The sequence below is a fragment of the Hesperophylax consimilis genome, chromosome 26 (assembly GCF_061612785.1).
Source record: "Hesperophylax consimilis isolate HC1 chromosome 26, BYU_Hcon_1.0, whole genome shotgun sequence".
Lineage (NCBI taxonomy): Eukaryota > Metazoa > Arthropoda > Insecta > Trichoptera > Limnephilidae > Hesperophylax > Hesperophylax consimilis.
The window spans coordinates 4,021,148-4,038,295 of NC_142861.1; the positions used below are offsets into that span (position 1 = coordinate 4,021,148).

The 17,148-nt window shown below is 37.3% G+C and overlaps 1 protein-coding gene across 1 annotated transcript in view; it reads right to left on the reverse strand.

Annotated features, from left to right (window-relative positions):
• Positions 1-17,148, reverse strand: part of LOC149411006 (interleukin-1 receptor accessory protein-like 1-B) — a 247,491-nt gene that overhangs the window by 62,710 nt on the left and 167,633 nt on the right. The gene's annotated exons all lie outside the window — the stretch shown is intronic.

Consider the following 17,148-nt stretch of genomic DNA (forward strand, 5'->3'; position numbering starts at 1 on the left):
ACCATTCTGCCGACGTCGGAGGGTTTTCTCGGGATCCTTCTGAGCCGCAGAAAGGTATCTGTTGGTTCACCCACGATTCTCCAATGTCCAGGTGTAACTTCACCGGAGGAGGTATCTTCATCATCGAAGGTCCCAGGGGGGGTGTACGATGATGCTGATTGACTTTTTCGAAGAAAGTTGTGGAGGAGGCAACAAGTTAGGACAACATTTTCTGCAGTTAGGGGCTCAAGAAGCAGGGGTTTTCTGAGGACTCTGAATACAGCTGACATTATACCAAATACATTTTCCACAGTGCGCCTTGCTCTGCTATGTCTGCCATTATATATTCTCTGTGGCGAACCTTTTGCTTGTGCCCCCGGATACGGTTTCATCATGTTTGGCAGTAACTGAAAAGCGTCGTCACACACAAAAACGTAAGGAGTTGGCAGTGTTCTCCCAGGCAGAGGTGTTGCCGCTGGCAAATGTAAATGTGATGTTTCAAGAAGCCTCTTGAACTCTGTACTGCCAAACACGCCACCATCAGATATTCGCCCTTGGCATCCAATGCTGACATAAGTAAAACAGTAGTTTGCGTTGACGATGGCCATAAGTACAATACTGAAATACCCTTTGTAGTTGAAATAATCACTACCGCTGTGTTTGGGAGCTTGCAACGTAATATGTTTCCCATCAATGCTGCCACAGCAGTGAGGATAATTCCATTTTTGGTCAAAGTCAGCAGCTAAATCAAGCCATTCTCCTTGACTGCTTGGGGTCTGCAAAAAAAGAAAATATTTCATCATATACTTATTGTTGACAACCCACTTCATTTCTTTGAATTAATGAAATTTGTTTTTCTTTATAGGGGCCAGAAGAGACACAGACAGAGCAAGAACAGTCTACTTTCCTTCCGCCATCTCAAATGAAAAGACCCAGCAAAAAGAGATCCCACAACGACAGTATGGCCAGGGAAGCATACGATGTAATGAAAAAGCTTAGCGCCAGGACCAGGGACGAGTTTGATGTATTTGGGGAACAAGTAGCTATTGCCCTGAGAAATTTGAAAGATAAAATGTTGGTGGTGGACACGAAACATCAACTTACTAACATTTTGTACCACGCAGAAAGGCAAGATCTACGCGGAAGACCACAAGTCTACGGTCAAGGAAGCCCACAAGTCTACGGTCAAGGAAGCCCACAATTCTACGGTGACGTAAGCCCACAGTTGCACCCTAGTACCCAGCAAGTCTACTCTGCTGTCAGCCCAGATGCTTACTCTGCAGCTAGCACATCTGCCGAACCTAGCCCCGTTGACCAAGCAACGACTGACTCGTTGAATTTACTGGATATGTAATTGGCTTTTTAATTGTTTTTTTTTTCTTCATTTTATTTAGCATTATTGAAAGTAATAGTATATAAGTTTGCATAATATATATTAAAGTTTGCATAATAAAATATTTGTTTGAATATAATTATTGATATACATACCTTGATTACATCCTTCAAGAAGACAATAAGGGCCCTACAGACTTCAGGAACAATCTTGGAAATACTCTGCTTTGAGATCTTGAATAAGTAACTCAAGCTTTGATAGGAATCACCACTCGCCAAAAATCTCAGAGTAACTGCAAGCCTTTCTCTTGCAGGTATAGCCCATCGATAATTGGTGTCCTGCTTTGCAATAGTTGGGGCAACATTGATCAAGAGATATTCAAAGTCAGAACTGCTCATTCGAGCGAAATTCCGAAAACTCCCATCATCCCTGATTTCCCCACTAAGGGGATCTCTACCGTCTTCCATCAGATCCTCCATCAGGTGAGTTCCACTGTAACGATGTCGAGCTTCCAGCGAAGGTCGCACCCACCATCTGCGCTGAGTTGGTTGACGGTGAGTTGATATAATTACACAGGCCGCGGCGGCCAGCAAAACCTCTTCCTCCGAAGCCATGATTACTACTGAATCCTCAAATGATTGAAAGTGTTGCATTTCTTGTTTCATGAGGTGTGGACGCGTTTGCTAGTTGTAACTTGTTATATAACAAAATTATAAAAGTTGTACAACAAAGTTTATACAACATATATACATGTTTTAAAACAATTGTTATACAACTTTGCTATTTCGTTACCGGTGTGGACGTACCTTTATGCTCTTAGAATCTCTATGTTTCTAGAATCCCCTTAACTTACTCAGTACTCACCATGGAGAAGCGAACCTATACACTAAAAACATCTGTTGGAGAACTCAATGAAATACTAACACTAGCACCATCTGTGCCACGAAGCTCTTACACTCATAATATGCAATATTTTTAAATATGTACATATATTTGAATTTCACTTTCATTTCGTGAAATATTTAATGCAAATCTTGAAAGTGGAAATTAACCCACATTCCGACACCCGAACGAGTTGAAACTTGCCAGATAGACTCGTTGTCGAAGACATTGCATTCTATTAACTTTTGGTGGCAATCACGCATACGCGCGCGGACATATTCGCTATTCTCTGAAATTAATTGACATTACAGCAGTTAATATGTGAAATAAATCTCGGCTCTACTATGTCTGCTTTCTTTGTAGTTTGGACTATGTCATCTTTGGGGATGCTGTGTGGAGGGTCTTTTTAAGGAAATGAAGGATAGGAAGTTAAAAATAAATGAGGGGTGGGTGGGAATCTGGGGATCAGTATGTCCAGGAGTGACGTATAAATCCATTCCTTCCACTGCAATGCAAGGCGATGAGTCGAGAGAGTCCGACTGGAGACGTCAAGAAGTCTCTCCCTCAACCGGCCTCACCCGATCCGACCTACGCAGTTGATGGGAAGATACATCCGCCCCATTGGTTGTATTTAGTCTATGATCCGCCCCCAAGCCCTGGACAAACCCCACCCCAAAAACCCGGACACCCCTGCTAAGTCGCCAAACATAGCGAACCACTTGTTGAGCGCGCAATATTATAATTATGCGATGCAGCATGTGGCCTTCGTATAAAGGTGAAAATTGCATTCCGCCGGAATGCACATGTTCGTAAACGCACTTACTTCACAAGCTAAGAAATTTAAAAACAAGACTGAACGCTATATTTCTTTCTGTCAAATCGCCTACACATCACATTGTAAATGGCGGGCTACAGTCACATGTAAAACAAAAATGACGAACGTTCTTAATTTAATCAAAATATCATTTGAATCATTGTCTAAATGCGTATTTAAACGTGGATTATCAGTTCTGAGAAAAGAGCACGTGCCGTCAGTCATCTCTGCAAAGCTATTAAGGCGCAGATCCTAGAAACACGATACTGGTCGTAAATTAAAATTGCTAGAAATGCACCGGAAGCTCTCTTACATTTCTGCCCTCCCGGCCTGTGAAAATAACGAGCAGAACAAAATACAAAGAAATAACCATCACGCCGTTTCCTCGTACGGGTAGGCAGGGGGGATATACAGTAGCATGGAGCGACATTGCAAAAATCAAATCTCGGTATTGTAATAGCTGCCAAAAGATGCTTCATGTCATTCATATTCTCGTAAAAATACTTTAAAAAATCTAAACTTATGTCTTCATTCAACAACCTAGCGATATCGTAACGTAAAAAACGTAAATTTAGCCTTTTTTTCCCAAAATCTGAGTACAGTCTCAAAAATATAAAACAATATCCATTACTTTCAATTGCATTTACCTTATTGAACATTACATGTTTTATAAAAAAAAAACACTGCATAAATTGCTGTTAAACTAGTGAGTTTGTGAGCGCTGTGGAGGTGGGGGGGATAATTTCGCTCCTATTGTTTCGTCGCAGAAACTAGATGCGACTTGCATCTAGTTTCGTTTCGGCTACCGCTGACCGTCGACGTGTTAGAATCCTTGTCCGATTAAATTTTAACACATATAAGTGTTGAGAAAATGAATGCAAATTACACGAGAAGCAAAATTTTATGTTTAATTTTCGGGGCACCAACTGAAATGAACTCTCAAGTGTTACCTACTGTCTCAGAAGTGATTAAACATTATTTGTTCTTACGATATGAGCGTAATCTTAACTCTACAAAAAAACCGTCAGTATTCGAAATAAAAAGTGTTATATCTGCAATTGTTGAAGGAATTTGAAAGCGCGCTTCTATTCCCATTGTTTCACACAATCGAGTGATGAAACTGATCCAAGATCATTATAACGAATACTTAAAACTTAAAAATTGGCCAAAAAAAAGTGTGCATTATTATGTTAAGTTAAATTCTTATAAAATCTAAATGAATAAACTTTTCGATATTGCTTCATGCAAATGTAACAATCTGAATATGTGTTCCTGCAAAAAGACGCGCAAGGTACCCACCAAAGAACAAGCATTCCTTCAAGACCAAAGATCCTTGAGAAAAATGATGCTGGGAGCAATAGACACCGACACAACAAAAAAATTACATCGGAAAATGAGGATGCAAGCTCGTTTATCTGAACTTGCTTCGAAGGTCAGCTCATCTACAGCATCAGCGACAAAACCACGTCAACCCTTTTTTGATGAAAACCAATCATTTTCTTCACATTCTTCGCAACCTTCAGAAAATTCCCGTATGATGTTAAAACTCCCCACTTTTTCCAGAATCTGGGATCAGTATGGTTTGTCAGACAGGTCGACATCAGCTGTTGCAAGTGCTACATTACAATATTTTAGTATAGTAACCGAAGACGACTCTAAAATGGTGATTGATAGGAGCAAACTCAGACGAGCTAGACAAACGTGTCGCACTTCTTTAATAAAAACATGGCAGATGTCGTCGGAGTCAACAAAAATTCGAGGTCTATATTTCGATGGAAGGAAGGATAAAGCACTGTGTCAGGAAAAAATAGGGGATATATTTCATCGGAGAACGATTTCAGAAGATTATTATTTTATTTTATCTGAGCCGGGGTCTCAATATGTTGGACATGTTACATCATCATCAGGAACTGGCAAAAACATCGCAAAGAGCATGTTACACCATTTAAAAAAGAACGGTTTTAATTTGAATGATTTATCAGCGATTAGATGTGATGGGATTGCTGTCAATACAGGCAAAAAAATGGAACTATTAGATTCATGGAATTGGAATTAGGTCATCCGTTACAATGGTTTATCTGTCAGCTGCATGCAAACGAACTTCCCCCTCGCCACTTGTTTCAACACTTAGATGGTGCTACAACAGGACCTAAAGGGTTTTCAGGACCTATTGGAAAACTTCTTTCAAGCAGCTCTAAAAACACCGTTATAAATTATTCACCAATACACTTTGAGATGCACAAACTCAACGCAGAGGAATTGAAAAATTTGAGCACGGACCAAAAATACTTGTACAAAATTTAGCAAACCGTCATCCAGGTAGTATTTGTCACTCACGCTGGTTGACGACAGCAAACTCAATACTTCGATTATATATAGGAACAACTAACTCTTCAGTGAACCTAAAAATTCTTGCTAAATATGTTGTTAAAGCATATGCTCCGACATGGTTTGAGATAAAGAGGCACCCGTCGTGTAAAGATGGGGCATTACATGTTTTTACTATAATAAAACTCAACCGATATTTGAGCACCGATCTACGAGATATAATTAATCCAGTAATTCAAAGAAACGCCTATTTTTGCCACCCGGTAAATCTGCTACTATCCATGATAATCACAGACATAATGTCTATGATGATAATGGATGAAAACCTTATTGTAAGAGAATTGGGTTTGAGACGAATATTAAAGGCGCGAGATAGATGTCCGAGTCCATCTGTTGTTAGAGACTTTATTATTCCAACAATAAACTTTTCAGCAAGTAAATATTACGATATTATCAACTGGCAGGAATGCGAAGTTACACCGCTACCGATACTATCCGAAATCAGTAATGACGACCTAGTCAAAATGATTAATAATTTCGGTGAAGAAAAGGACAGTATTGAATTTCCCAGATTTCCCTGCCACACTCAAGCAGTCGAGAGGTGCATCAAATTAGTTACCCAGGCATCGTTGTCTACAGTTGGGCCTGAAGCAAAATTCATTATTCGGAAGCATCATTCGGGCGACAATAAAATCTAGGCATATAATGCCCGAATTTCACACCAAATCTCATTTCAAAACACGATAAATATTATAAAACTTCGATAATGTTTAAAAAAATTCTCTTTGTTAAAGTATTTTATTTAATAAAAAAACATGTTTCTCAAAAACACGAAAAAAACAATAAAAAATCAATAATCCTCTTCAAAAAACCAAAAATAGACCCCGCCTTGAAACTATTGTAATTTTTTTTTTATTTTCACATGTTTTATGCACCTTATTAGCTATAAAACCCCTAATAAAATTGTATTTTTGCTCTGAATATCGCTTGTTTATAATGCTTGGCAGAGTTTTCAGCGACTTTTTTCATACAATTTTTTTCTAAATATAAATGTGCTGGTTGTTGAATAAAGGAATGTTTCGATCGAGTTGATTTTTTTAGACAAAAGAGGTGTTATATAAAGGCAACTTTTTTTTGCTATTACAGTACTGGCATCTTTAAAAAAAAAAGTCCCATACAACGTCACTCCACCCTAATATACAGCCACATTTGTATCGGCACACGTGCTTTGCTTCATTTGCATTAATTATAGTGTAATACACAATCTTTACGTATTACACGATAAAAACTCGAACGAATTTGAACAATAATTTACATATTAATAATAATAATTGGATGACTTGTATAGCGCCGTTTTTGTGCAAGATCACCTCAAGGGCGCTGTACAAACTTATAATACATCTCTACAGTGATCTATGTTATTACTTAATTATTTATGGAGATAATATACAGTAAAATACTTACCTGGTAGGTCACTTGAGATTAACACTTAATTAACATTATATAATTGATTTTTAGCGAAATTTAGATACAGGATTTAGGACATAATTGGAAAATTGAATATAACTGGACTTTCTCTTAGGAATGGTATATTTAATTTAAGGGTACGACAGCTTAAAAAGGTAAGTTTTTAGTTTAGACCTGAATTCTGTTGGACTTGTTATGGATCTTAGTTCCGGGGGAAATTTATTCCAAGCCTTCGGCCCAGATGCTCCGAAAGCGCGATCACCAAACTTAGTATTTGGCTTGCGCTTAGGTTCCATCAGTCTGCCTACAGCTATCATATCTAATTTCAAAGTTAAAATTCAAGTTTTGTGAAAGTTCTGTCAATATTTCATCATGGGCCAGTTGTTAACTTGTACTTGGATAATAACAGATCATGAATAGGTTTTTCATAGGATCTAACCTACGTAACATATTTAAAATCTAGTTTTTGTTTCATCACTTTTCATGATTTTACATCACTTTTAAAAGATGTGTAAAATTGTCATTTTGATGAGTTATCCGGTCACTTTTATAAAAACATAAGCGTAAACTACCAAATAATGTATTTTTTTTCATTAGATATTTATTTATTTATTAACGGCCATCGTCCAAATTACAAAATAATAACACGAAAACAATAAAATGAAAAATACAGGATTAGACAAAGGTACATGAAAGCAAAGACATAAGGCAGATATAATATAAGAAAATCATTTCTTTCCCGACGGACTTCCAAAGGAGAGAGGTTTAGGGTTAGTTCAATTTCATCATATGAGTATTTGCCTTTTATGAACGCATATAAAAAAAAATATATTATGGCTAAGATTATCTGTGATAGTTTCCGTTGATTAACTTTTTCATTCTTATTATGAAAATCAGGCGTTTCTAGAATCCATTTTCCAAGTGATTTTTATGCCTATTAACTATATTCTTAGTGATATAAGGTACACTAAGAATGTTCCGTAACGCTGATTGCTTTTGACAGGCTGTGTACTAGCCAATCGTACCGTCAGAATTTAAACTGTATAGTTTAAATTTCGCACATGTCAGCTGGATCCACGGAGGCCGTGGGCCGAGCAGTTGCACAAAAACGGTTCGTCCTGTCAACTCTCGATCGCCGGTTGTCTAATCGGAATAATCATAAGACGTATTTTTATCGCAATTTAATCTAAAATAACGAGTACTAACAACCACGCTAAACGTCCCAGTGCTGACAGATGATGCTCACTATGCAGATTTCACCATCTCCTCCCGGTAAGTTGATTGTGAATTAACGTTATGTATTGTGTTTTTGCATCGCCTGTCACAAGCCATATAATTCATTTATACTTTATCTGTGTGGAATAGCCCTTTAAAGTGCGGCTATTCCAACCCCTGTTCGTTCTTAGAACAAAGAATATACACATTTTTGCCTTGTGTATTCCTCATACGAATCGATATCAAGAAAAATGTTCCTAGTGGTAAGGAAGGAATTGGAAGTAAGCAGGAATTTTAGGCGATCAAAGACTTAAGGAGGACGATTCCGGGCTAATAAATATTATATGGCGGTATGTGAGATAAGTTTCCTTTGAGGAAAGATGAGATTTTTCTACGCGATATATATATTTTTATATTTAACTACTTTACACTTTGCAGAGCATTCTGTATCCCTCCGCGGTAAAGCTAAACTTCTAGGCACACGATTATCATATCTGATTCTTCGAATAAAGTTTAAAAACACACAGATTTTATGCTTTTAAGAGTTCCATTTGTTCGGAGCAAATGAATCCTAATTGGGGTATGGTGTGAAGCTAAACGGAGCAGGGAGATAAGGAAGATTAAGATTGGGAAGTGCCAGTCTATTCAGAACTGGTTTGGAGACCCAAAACTTGTGCAGAAACGGGCGGCCCATTTGACAAATTTCCCCATTTTAACAAAAAATTGCAATGTTTAGAGCATCAGCGTTAGGTGTGAATGCTCTAGTTGTTCTACCAGTATTTCAATGGAAAATGCTCCGAAGAACTAGCGTCATTGATCTCTTCGCACGAAGAAAAATGATACTGTTAAAAAAGTGATGCCATGCATGCCAATTTCTTAATAAAATATTAGTCATTCAGAATATATCGGGAACATATGCTCTTTTCCTAATAAATATTATTTTTCATGATAAATGACGGAATGCGACATAATCAGTATGTCAATATTAATATCAGTATGTATATGAACACGTATCCCGCCGTCCTCATAAAACATTCGTTTTTAACTGATACATTGTTAGGACTGTCAATTCATTTGTTGTAGTCCTGCAGTTCCGTTATTAACTGGGAAACGAATATTTTTAGCAGATTAACAGTATTTTATATCGGTAAGTTTTCACCGTGCAGCACCGGTGCATAGTCGGGAAACACGCCAAACGCGCGCCCATCATTTGTAAACGGTCACACGAGAACGAGTCATTTCTACGACTTGTTCTTGAGTTCAAAAACTCGGCTGTGGAACGATTTTCCGGCCTCTATGTTGTCTCCCTCCTATAACATGATTCTCTGCAAGCCATTCACATTCTTCACCCAACATTCACTATTCTTTTAACCTTGAAGAGTTTTCATAGAAATTCGATATGTTTCAGAAAGCGAAAGAATTGACTTTAAATGTGACCTCAAATAATGAACACATCATCTTTAGCACGAAACTCAGGCCACATGAAATTCTTTCTGTCTGCGCTAGACACGATCCTTTTTTTTACATATCATAAATTTTATACAAAGAGATCAGATTCTAGCGAGAATTCGAAACGCCCCGGAAGCGGTTTTATAAAAACATCTCCAGACTTTGGCAAACAATTTGCAACTTTCTAACATTTTCAACAATGCACTGTTTTAAAATTAAGAATTAGAGGTGTCATACAATTTTCAGAGCAGATTTCAAACAAAAAAATCTTCTAATAGTAACATACTGTAGTAAAGTGACTGGAACGAGTGCAGTTCCGCAGTGTTATCCCAGGATGTAAGGTAAAGAAGATAGACATGATGATAGCTAACCTCCGGTAGGATATAGGTCAGCAGAAGAAGTAGATACAAAAAACATTTGTTCGTCAAACTAAACCAACACATCTCACAAATCAATATTATCAAACGAAACACTGCAATTGTGTACACATTGCTTTTAATAGCAATATAAAAAACATTCACAAATGCGCAATCGAGATATCAAGAAACAGTCTTATGAAGATATTAATGTGCAAACTTAATTGATTAATAGCCTTTACAAGACTTAAACAGTAATCAAATGGAACAATAAAAAATAATTTGGCATTGATTTTTGAACGAATTCATGAAAAGAAATCTGCATGCAGGTGTTGTTTAACGAAATGCGTTCCAACCAACAAATAAATTGAGGTTTTGAAATCATAAGGCTTCGCTAATTCGTACTCTGGCCCTGTGGGTTGGGCCGAGCCGTCTGGCTGTTTCCAAATTCCAAAATAAAGAATAGTGATGAACGCAAAACACAACAGGAAAAAAGGCAGCCATGCCCTCCTTATTTCCCAGAAATTGCAAACAAGAAGCGTTGGGAAGAAACGAAGAGGAAAAAGGAATAATCAGGGAAGAAGAATTCTTTCTCAAACAAAATTATAATATCGTCGTAGAAACGAGGATAATGTTCCAACAAAGCTTGGCCGTTGAAGTTTTCTAGGAAATTTTAAGCAGCAGGGTAAAGTTGTCAGAAGGATCAAGATTGTACGTTAATCAGTTTAATAACAGGTTGCATGGAAAGGGGAGTTCTCGCAACCAAATTAACCAAAAGGAAAATAGATTCGGTGTTCCTCAAGGAAGCGTTTTGGGTCCGCTTGTAATTAATTAAATTCTAAATATAATACAACCCAAATCTATCAACGAATAAGTTAGGTGTGTGCGTTTCTATGCCAAATACACGCGTTTAAAATAAACTAATATTTTATTATCTTTGATACCTACATAGGAAAGGAAAAGACACGACAAAATACATTTTAAAATATGTTTTGGTTCGCTTTCAGAAACCCAGCGGGATGGACTATTAATAAAAAACTTATATGAAAATTTCGATAAGCTTCACTACCAGATCGTTTATTAACCCTCTAATATAAAACCCTTGCAAAGCACGAATAAAGAATGTTCACACCGATATCGGTTTATTTTATAATGTCTCGTTTATGAAATACAGGTATTTTTAAAGTAATTTTACTATGAACTGAGATATTTTCTAACTTTGCAAAGTGTCCTTCAGGTACAATTTCACAAAAATTGAGCTATTCGAAAATTCAAAATCTATACACTGGGCGTCCAGGGGTAAATCTCAGTACCGTTTAGAGGCGATTGTACGTGATAGTACAATATAGTTAAAAAAGATAAATGACTGTTTTAAATTCCAACTTAATTAACAGCACTTTCAGGTAAAACTGCAAATTATTCGTTTAGAAAAAATACCATTAATATGGAAAAATATTTTTCTATGGTTAAAAAAATAACAATATTTTTATAATAAATTAATATTTTTATAGTGCAGATAAACCTCTTTAAGTCACTGCACTTTACCCCCGTACACTCTGCATATACACGGTGTCTGGAAACTCGTAGTAAAAGTGGGAAACTTGTGAACCTAAATCACATTTGGAGTCGTTTTTTTAGTAAACTTTTTTGATATGATCTATCGTGTTCGAGTAAATCGAACACAAAGTTGAAATTTATTAGGTCAAATTTGAAATTAAATTGGTCACTAGGGTGTTAACATCAGCTGTCAACCAGTCTCAAAAAGTTTTTTTTGTAATAGAAAATAAGTTTTTTTGAGTTATTTATGTGATTCTCCAGTTTCGCGCTTGTACTACTACTGCTTGTAATTTCCGGACACCGTGTATAAACTGATTAATACGAGTCGCAGAAGGTTCGCATTTTAATTATTTAGAAACGTACCCGCGATCTGAGAAGAGATTATTTATGCGAAACCTTTTCCGTTTGATCGCTCACAGACATAAAATAATGGCTAGAACCTCGCATAATTCTTAGTACCAGACACAAAGAACCATGTCCCAGTTAGCATGATATCCATCTTTAGTATTGAAGTGAACTCTGCGTTATTTTATAGGTAGGTACGCAATATTATTTCTTTCAACACATGTGTACCCAGTACTTGGAATATCGGTCGAATCGAGCACAAAAAGCAGACTGTGGTATCAGAATTTTTTTGCAAAGATGTTTTTGGCTGTTTTTTTTTCAGCACCGCCCCTAAATTTATAATATTTCATCGTAAATCATCGGTACGAAATGTGAATTCATTTGTAGGTATTATTAAATTTTCTTAATATGTAAAAATTGAGCCTGTATATGTTTGTGTTCGCAAAACTCGTTTGTTCTTATTAGTTCCAGGAGTGTATACAGAGTGCTTTGTATGGTAAAAGTGAAAACTTAACGCAATATTTCGAGTTGAATTAAAGTCTATGTAAATGTAATGTAGTTTTTCAACAGTAACATTTTGGTATACAATAGTGAATATTTTAAAATGTCTTTTAAAACGTATTTTTTTGTTTTGACTGAATTGAATGAAACGTTAACCTTCCTACCCAGGAAATAGAGTCCACAACTCTACCGACCACGACAAATTAATACCGATAGGAGCGACATTTATTTCTGATATTAACCGCTGTAATGTATGGGACGCGCGAACAACTAAAATTAATATGTTCGTTAACTCGTGGGATTGTCTCACAGCAAGATAAACAATAAAATAAATGATAAAAATACAAAAAGATTAAAAAAGCAATCCAACAACAAAATAAAACCACTTTAGTAACAGGACGGAATAAAATGAAATGGGTTTCATTTTAATTATTGCGAAAACAAACGAGGCGTGATTGATTGCATTTCTACGGATTCTAAATTTCAAATAACTAACAGTTCTTTTTTCGTCCGAACAGCGAATTTTTCCCACAGAAGTGGCACAAAGATTATTATGCAGCAATATATAATGCATGTTGTGGGTAGGTAAAATTTCTACCCTTTTCGCAGTGCTTTTTTTGGAATTCTCCCACAAAGCGGTCAGGGAACATCGCTGGTCGCTTTGTTCTAAGGCGAAATTCACCCCGGGGCGCATGAAAATTATCTACGCAGAATAATATTTTAAAACGGAACAAAATAAAACTACCGGAGGCGAGGCGGCTGTTTATACGTGGAATTGAAAATGCTGATACCTACGTAGAGCTAAGGTCTTCTAACTGAAGGCTTAGTTAGAAGAAGAGTTCAAAAACATGAAACGTAACTCTGCTAACTGCTAATAGGTGCCTTCCTGCTTTTTAAATTGAATAATCAGTTAGCACGAAATCTTGAAGAGAATCTGTGTAAGATGTTGCACAAAAGACATTAGGCAATTTTACCCCAAAACATGCTATCATACCTCTTCAAACTCACACGGATAAAAATCTCTTCAAATTATCGGTAATTCCGGTTAAAAACGGGATTGCAATGCAAGGCGATTTGCTTTGATATCATAAGGAAATGCAAAAATATTCGGATTTTAATGAACTCGTGTCGTCATCTAGATAATATATTCGTAATTTATTAAAATTTTATAAGAAACCTGTTAATTCATTCATAAAGCCTGAGATCCCGCTTTTAACCAAAATTACAAAAATATTTTCTTAGTATTTTTTTTTTTTTTTACAGTAATACCGCACAAGAGTCCCAACTGCTCCCGTCTGGAGCCAGTGAGACTATGGCATCCCCAATTGGGGTATGTTGTGAGGCTGAGGGTATTTGGGGAGGGGAGGGAGATGGGGAAGAGGAAGGTGGGGAAGTACCTGGCTATTCAGATCTGGTCACCAAACACGGCTAAAGCCATTTCAAGCAACGTTTCAATTCTGAATGGTGGTCTTACACCAGGGCGATACTGAGAGTATCTTCCACTCTGGAACGTGCCGCAAATATACTATATATTATTTTAAATTAATTAATTGTGAAATAACACAAATTAATCAAATAAAATTTATTTGCGCACGCCGGGTTCGAACCCGCGACCTTCGGATCTGTAGTCAAAAGCGTATACCACTAGACCACGCCGTAAATTACCAATACTCATTTTTCTCCGTACAGAAGTGAATGAGTCCATCCCTCCTACTGCGGTGAGAGACGATAGGTCAAAAGAGTTCGGCTGTAGAGGCCAAAGAGTCTCTTTTAACTGGCCTCCTGATATGACACGCCATGCAGCTAAGACTTAGATAAACCTCACCTTATGAACCCGGGAACCCCTGCTAAGTTACCAAACGCAGCGAACCACTTAGGGTGAGCTATAGCAAAGGTGTTGGTTTTCCAATTAATGGTTCCCGGGCATAGAATACCATACAATAGTCCCAAATGACCTTGCCCAATTGGTTTATGTTTATGTTGTGAGGGTTAAGGTAATTCGGGAAGAGAAAACACATGAGGGAGGTATGGATGGTGGCCTTTCATCAGTATCTACAACTATCTGTTAAATAAAGGTAATAAGTTCATTAATCAGGGAGGGGTGATCGGCAGTATCTGTTGTTGGATTCCCGTTAGCGAGTCCCCATACACGCGACACACGCGACGAGATTTACAGAGCTCGCGGCTATGGATGTAAAAATCTCTCGCCATTTCCTACTTCAGTTAAGCTGGAAGACCTGACCAGTCAACCGGTTAAGGGACATATCCTCTAATGTCGAGAAGGCCAGGTGGTCGGATGGGTAAAGCTCTCCGAGGTACAACAGACCTTTCGAAAATTCTTTCGAGGATCGTCACATCCATTCCATTTTCTCTGGTGGTCAAGGCTTTTTCAGGCCTCTCTGTCCTACGCTGCGTGGAGAACTGAGCAAAGTTCCGGATCCCAGTGATATTCGATCAATCCAAAGCATCAATACATAGTTTCTACACACATTTGTCGATATTACTGCAAATTAGGACGATGTAAAAAAGGCAGGAGAACCAAGTAAAGGTTTAGAAACACAGACAGTTACGAAAGTAATTGAATTGAAGAAAAACAGTTAAGATTAGACATATAAGATACTCCTCGAATCTATATGCTATAGAATGTAAGGTAAAATGGTGAAATTCACGACGGTTTTTGAAGGGTACAGAAAAGATTGTCAAATGGTAATTACCTCAATTAGTCCAGCTTCGAAATCTATAAAAACTCCAACGTCATTTTACTCAAGGATCTGTCAAACGTTGCCATAAAAACATCTAAATAATACATCATTGTGATTAATATTTCGGTTATTATTCCGTTTTGTGGTTTCTCGTTCAAACGGCGTTATAGTGTCCATTCATCAGGGCAGATGTGTGACAGGTGAATTGTTCGTTAATGTATGCAGAGTTGATGCCGTGGTGCGCGCGTTGAAACCCTTAGGACCGGTATTTCAGTATAAAAATTAGTTAAATTACTATATAGTTATCGGCGTTTAGTTTTGGTGTAGCCGTCAATAACCGGATACCAATATACATATCTGCCCTGATTGTAATATCCTTGTTATTAGTGTACGAGCTGTCCCATAGATGGCATTTAGCTGTCGAGTATTGTAGAGACCGAGTGTATAACTCAAGGTTGGGGTCCACATTATTCCAACCGTCTGCTAATTAGGATATCAGAGAGCATTGTCAATCTATCACATTAAAGTCAAAGTGTTGTGTTGATCCGGAGTTTTATTAATAAGAGCGTTTGTGACAAAACCCGGAGATACAAAGGAGTAAACGCAACACAATCTAATACAGGGTTTTCCAATAAGAGGTGTTATTTTTATATTCAAAGAAACTTTTCCCGTAAAAGATCGACGATTTCGTTGCTTGTGTGGCACGTAGCGCCGTCTTGTTGAAAGTAAACGTTGTCCAGATCAATACCATCCAGTTCCGGCCATAAAAAATATTAATCATTTCTAGATAGCGCAATCCATTCACCGTAACTGTTGCTCCAGCCTCATTTTCGAAAAAGTAAGGTCCAATGACTCCGCCGGACCATAAACCGCACCAAACAGTAACACGTTGAGGATAGAGAGGCTTTTCAACAATAACTCTTGGGTTTTCCGAGCCCCAGATGCGACAATTTTGCTTGTTGATGAAGCCACCGAGGTGGAAAGGGCCTCATCACTCAAGATGATTTGCATTTGATTCACTCAAGTGAATTTTAATAATATCAATGCGTTGTTGAAGCGTGTATCGTTCCATTTTTATTAATGGCGTAGTTTCTACTTGTCAAATGTCAAAAAATGACAGCTTCAAAAGTAACATCTACCGAAATAGCGGGCTATTCAAAATAACACCTCTTATTGGAAAACCCTGTATTAATCAAGATAATATTTTTGTTTGCGAAAATCTCAAATAGTGTGCACAAATCCTTTGAGGTGCTTTTCAAGTAGGTGTACATCTTTAGCGTCGACACTTTATCCCATCTGTTCCCTAGAAGGTAGCAGTGGTATTTAGCAGAAGGTATGCATGTACATATGTATGTTGTAAGGCTGGATGGTTGGATGGATGGTTGCGAGGATTTAAGGCTTCTAAAGGCTATAGCGTGCATAATATACCGTGGCCGGCGCGAGAGTAGTTTTACAAAAAAATACTGCGATTATTTCGTGTGGACCAGACCGCCCGCAAAACTGAAAATAACCTTCAAGTGACCAAAAAAATATTTTCAGCTTTTTAAAAATTCTAGTAATAAAATTTTATGAACATTAACAAACCAAATAATAATAACCATAAAGTAAAAAAGCCGTTCGTCTAAAGCAGAGAAAACTATGAAAAGGTTTGACGCTAGTCAAATTCTGTCGTCTATATAACTATTTTCAGATCATTTAAGTGTTTTTTTCATAAACTATGGATTTCTGAAATATTAATTAAAGTGTCAAATAAGTATAAAAGCCATATTGATGTTCAATGAGACAAGTATTGAAATCATAGCCAAAAAACGAACCGGGCAGAAAATAGCCTGTTTTAATAATTTAAGGATTCATTCTGAATTTCTAGGTAACATGGTTAAAGCGACACAAGGCTCTAAAAACAGAGCTTTTCTAGAGTATTACATTTTAATTTATTCTCTCGATTGATACCCAAGGATGTTAGTTGTGAGATTTTAGTAATACGTTTTTCAGAATGAATTAAAACAAACCCCGCGGAAAGATCAATTTTCTAGGCCTGCGCTAGGGCAAATTCAACCGAAGGTCCGTCCTCCAGGGCGGCGCATAAAATATTTTTGTAGGCGCCTTTTTTACTCGCTAAGATTCCAACATTAATTTAGGGTATTGTGTGGTCTTAACCCATAGCTAGATATTAAACCATAGCACTATACCTCTGGTTAAGTACCTACTTAGCTAATGAAA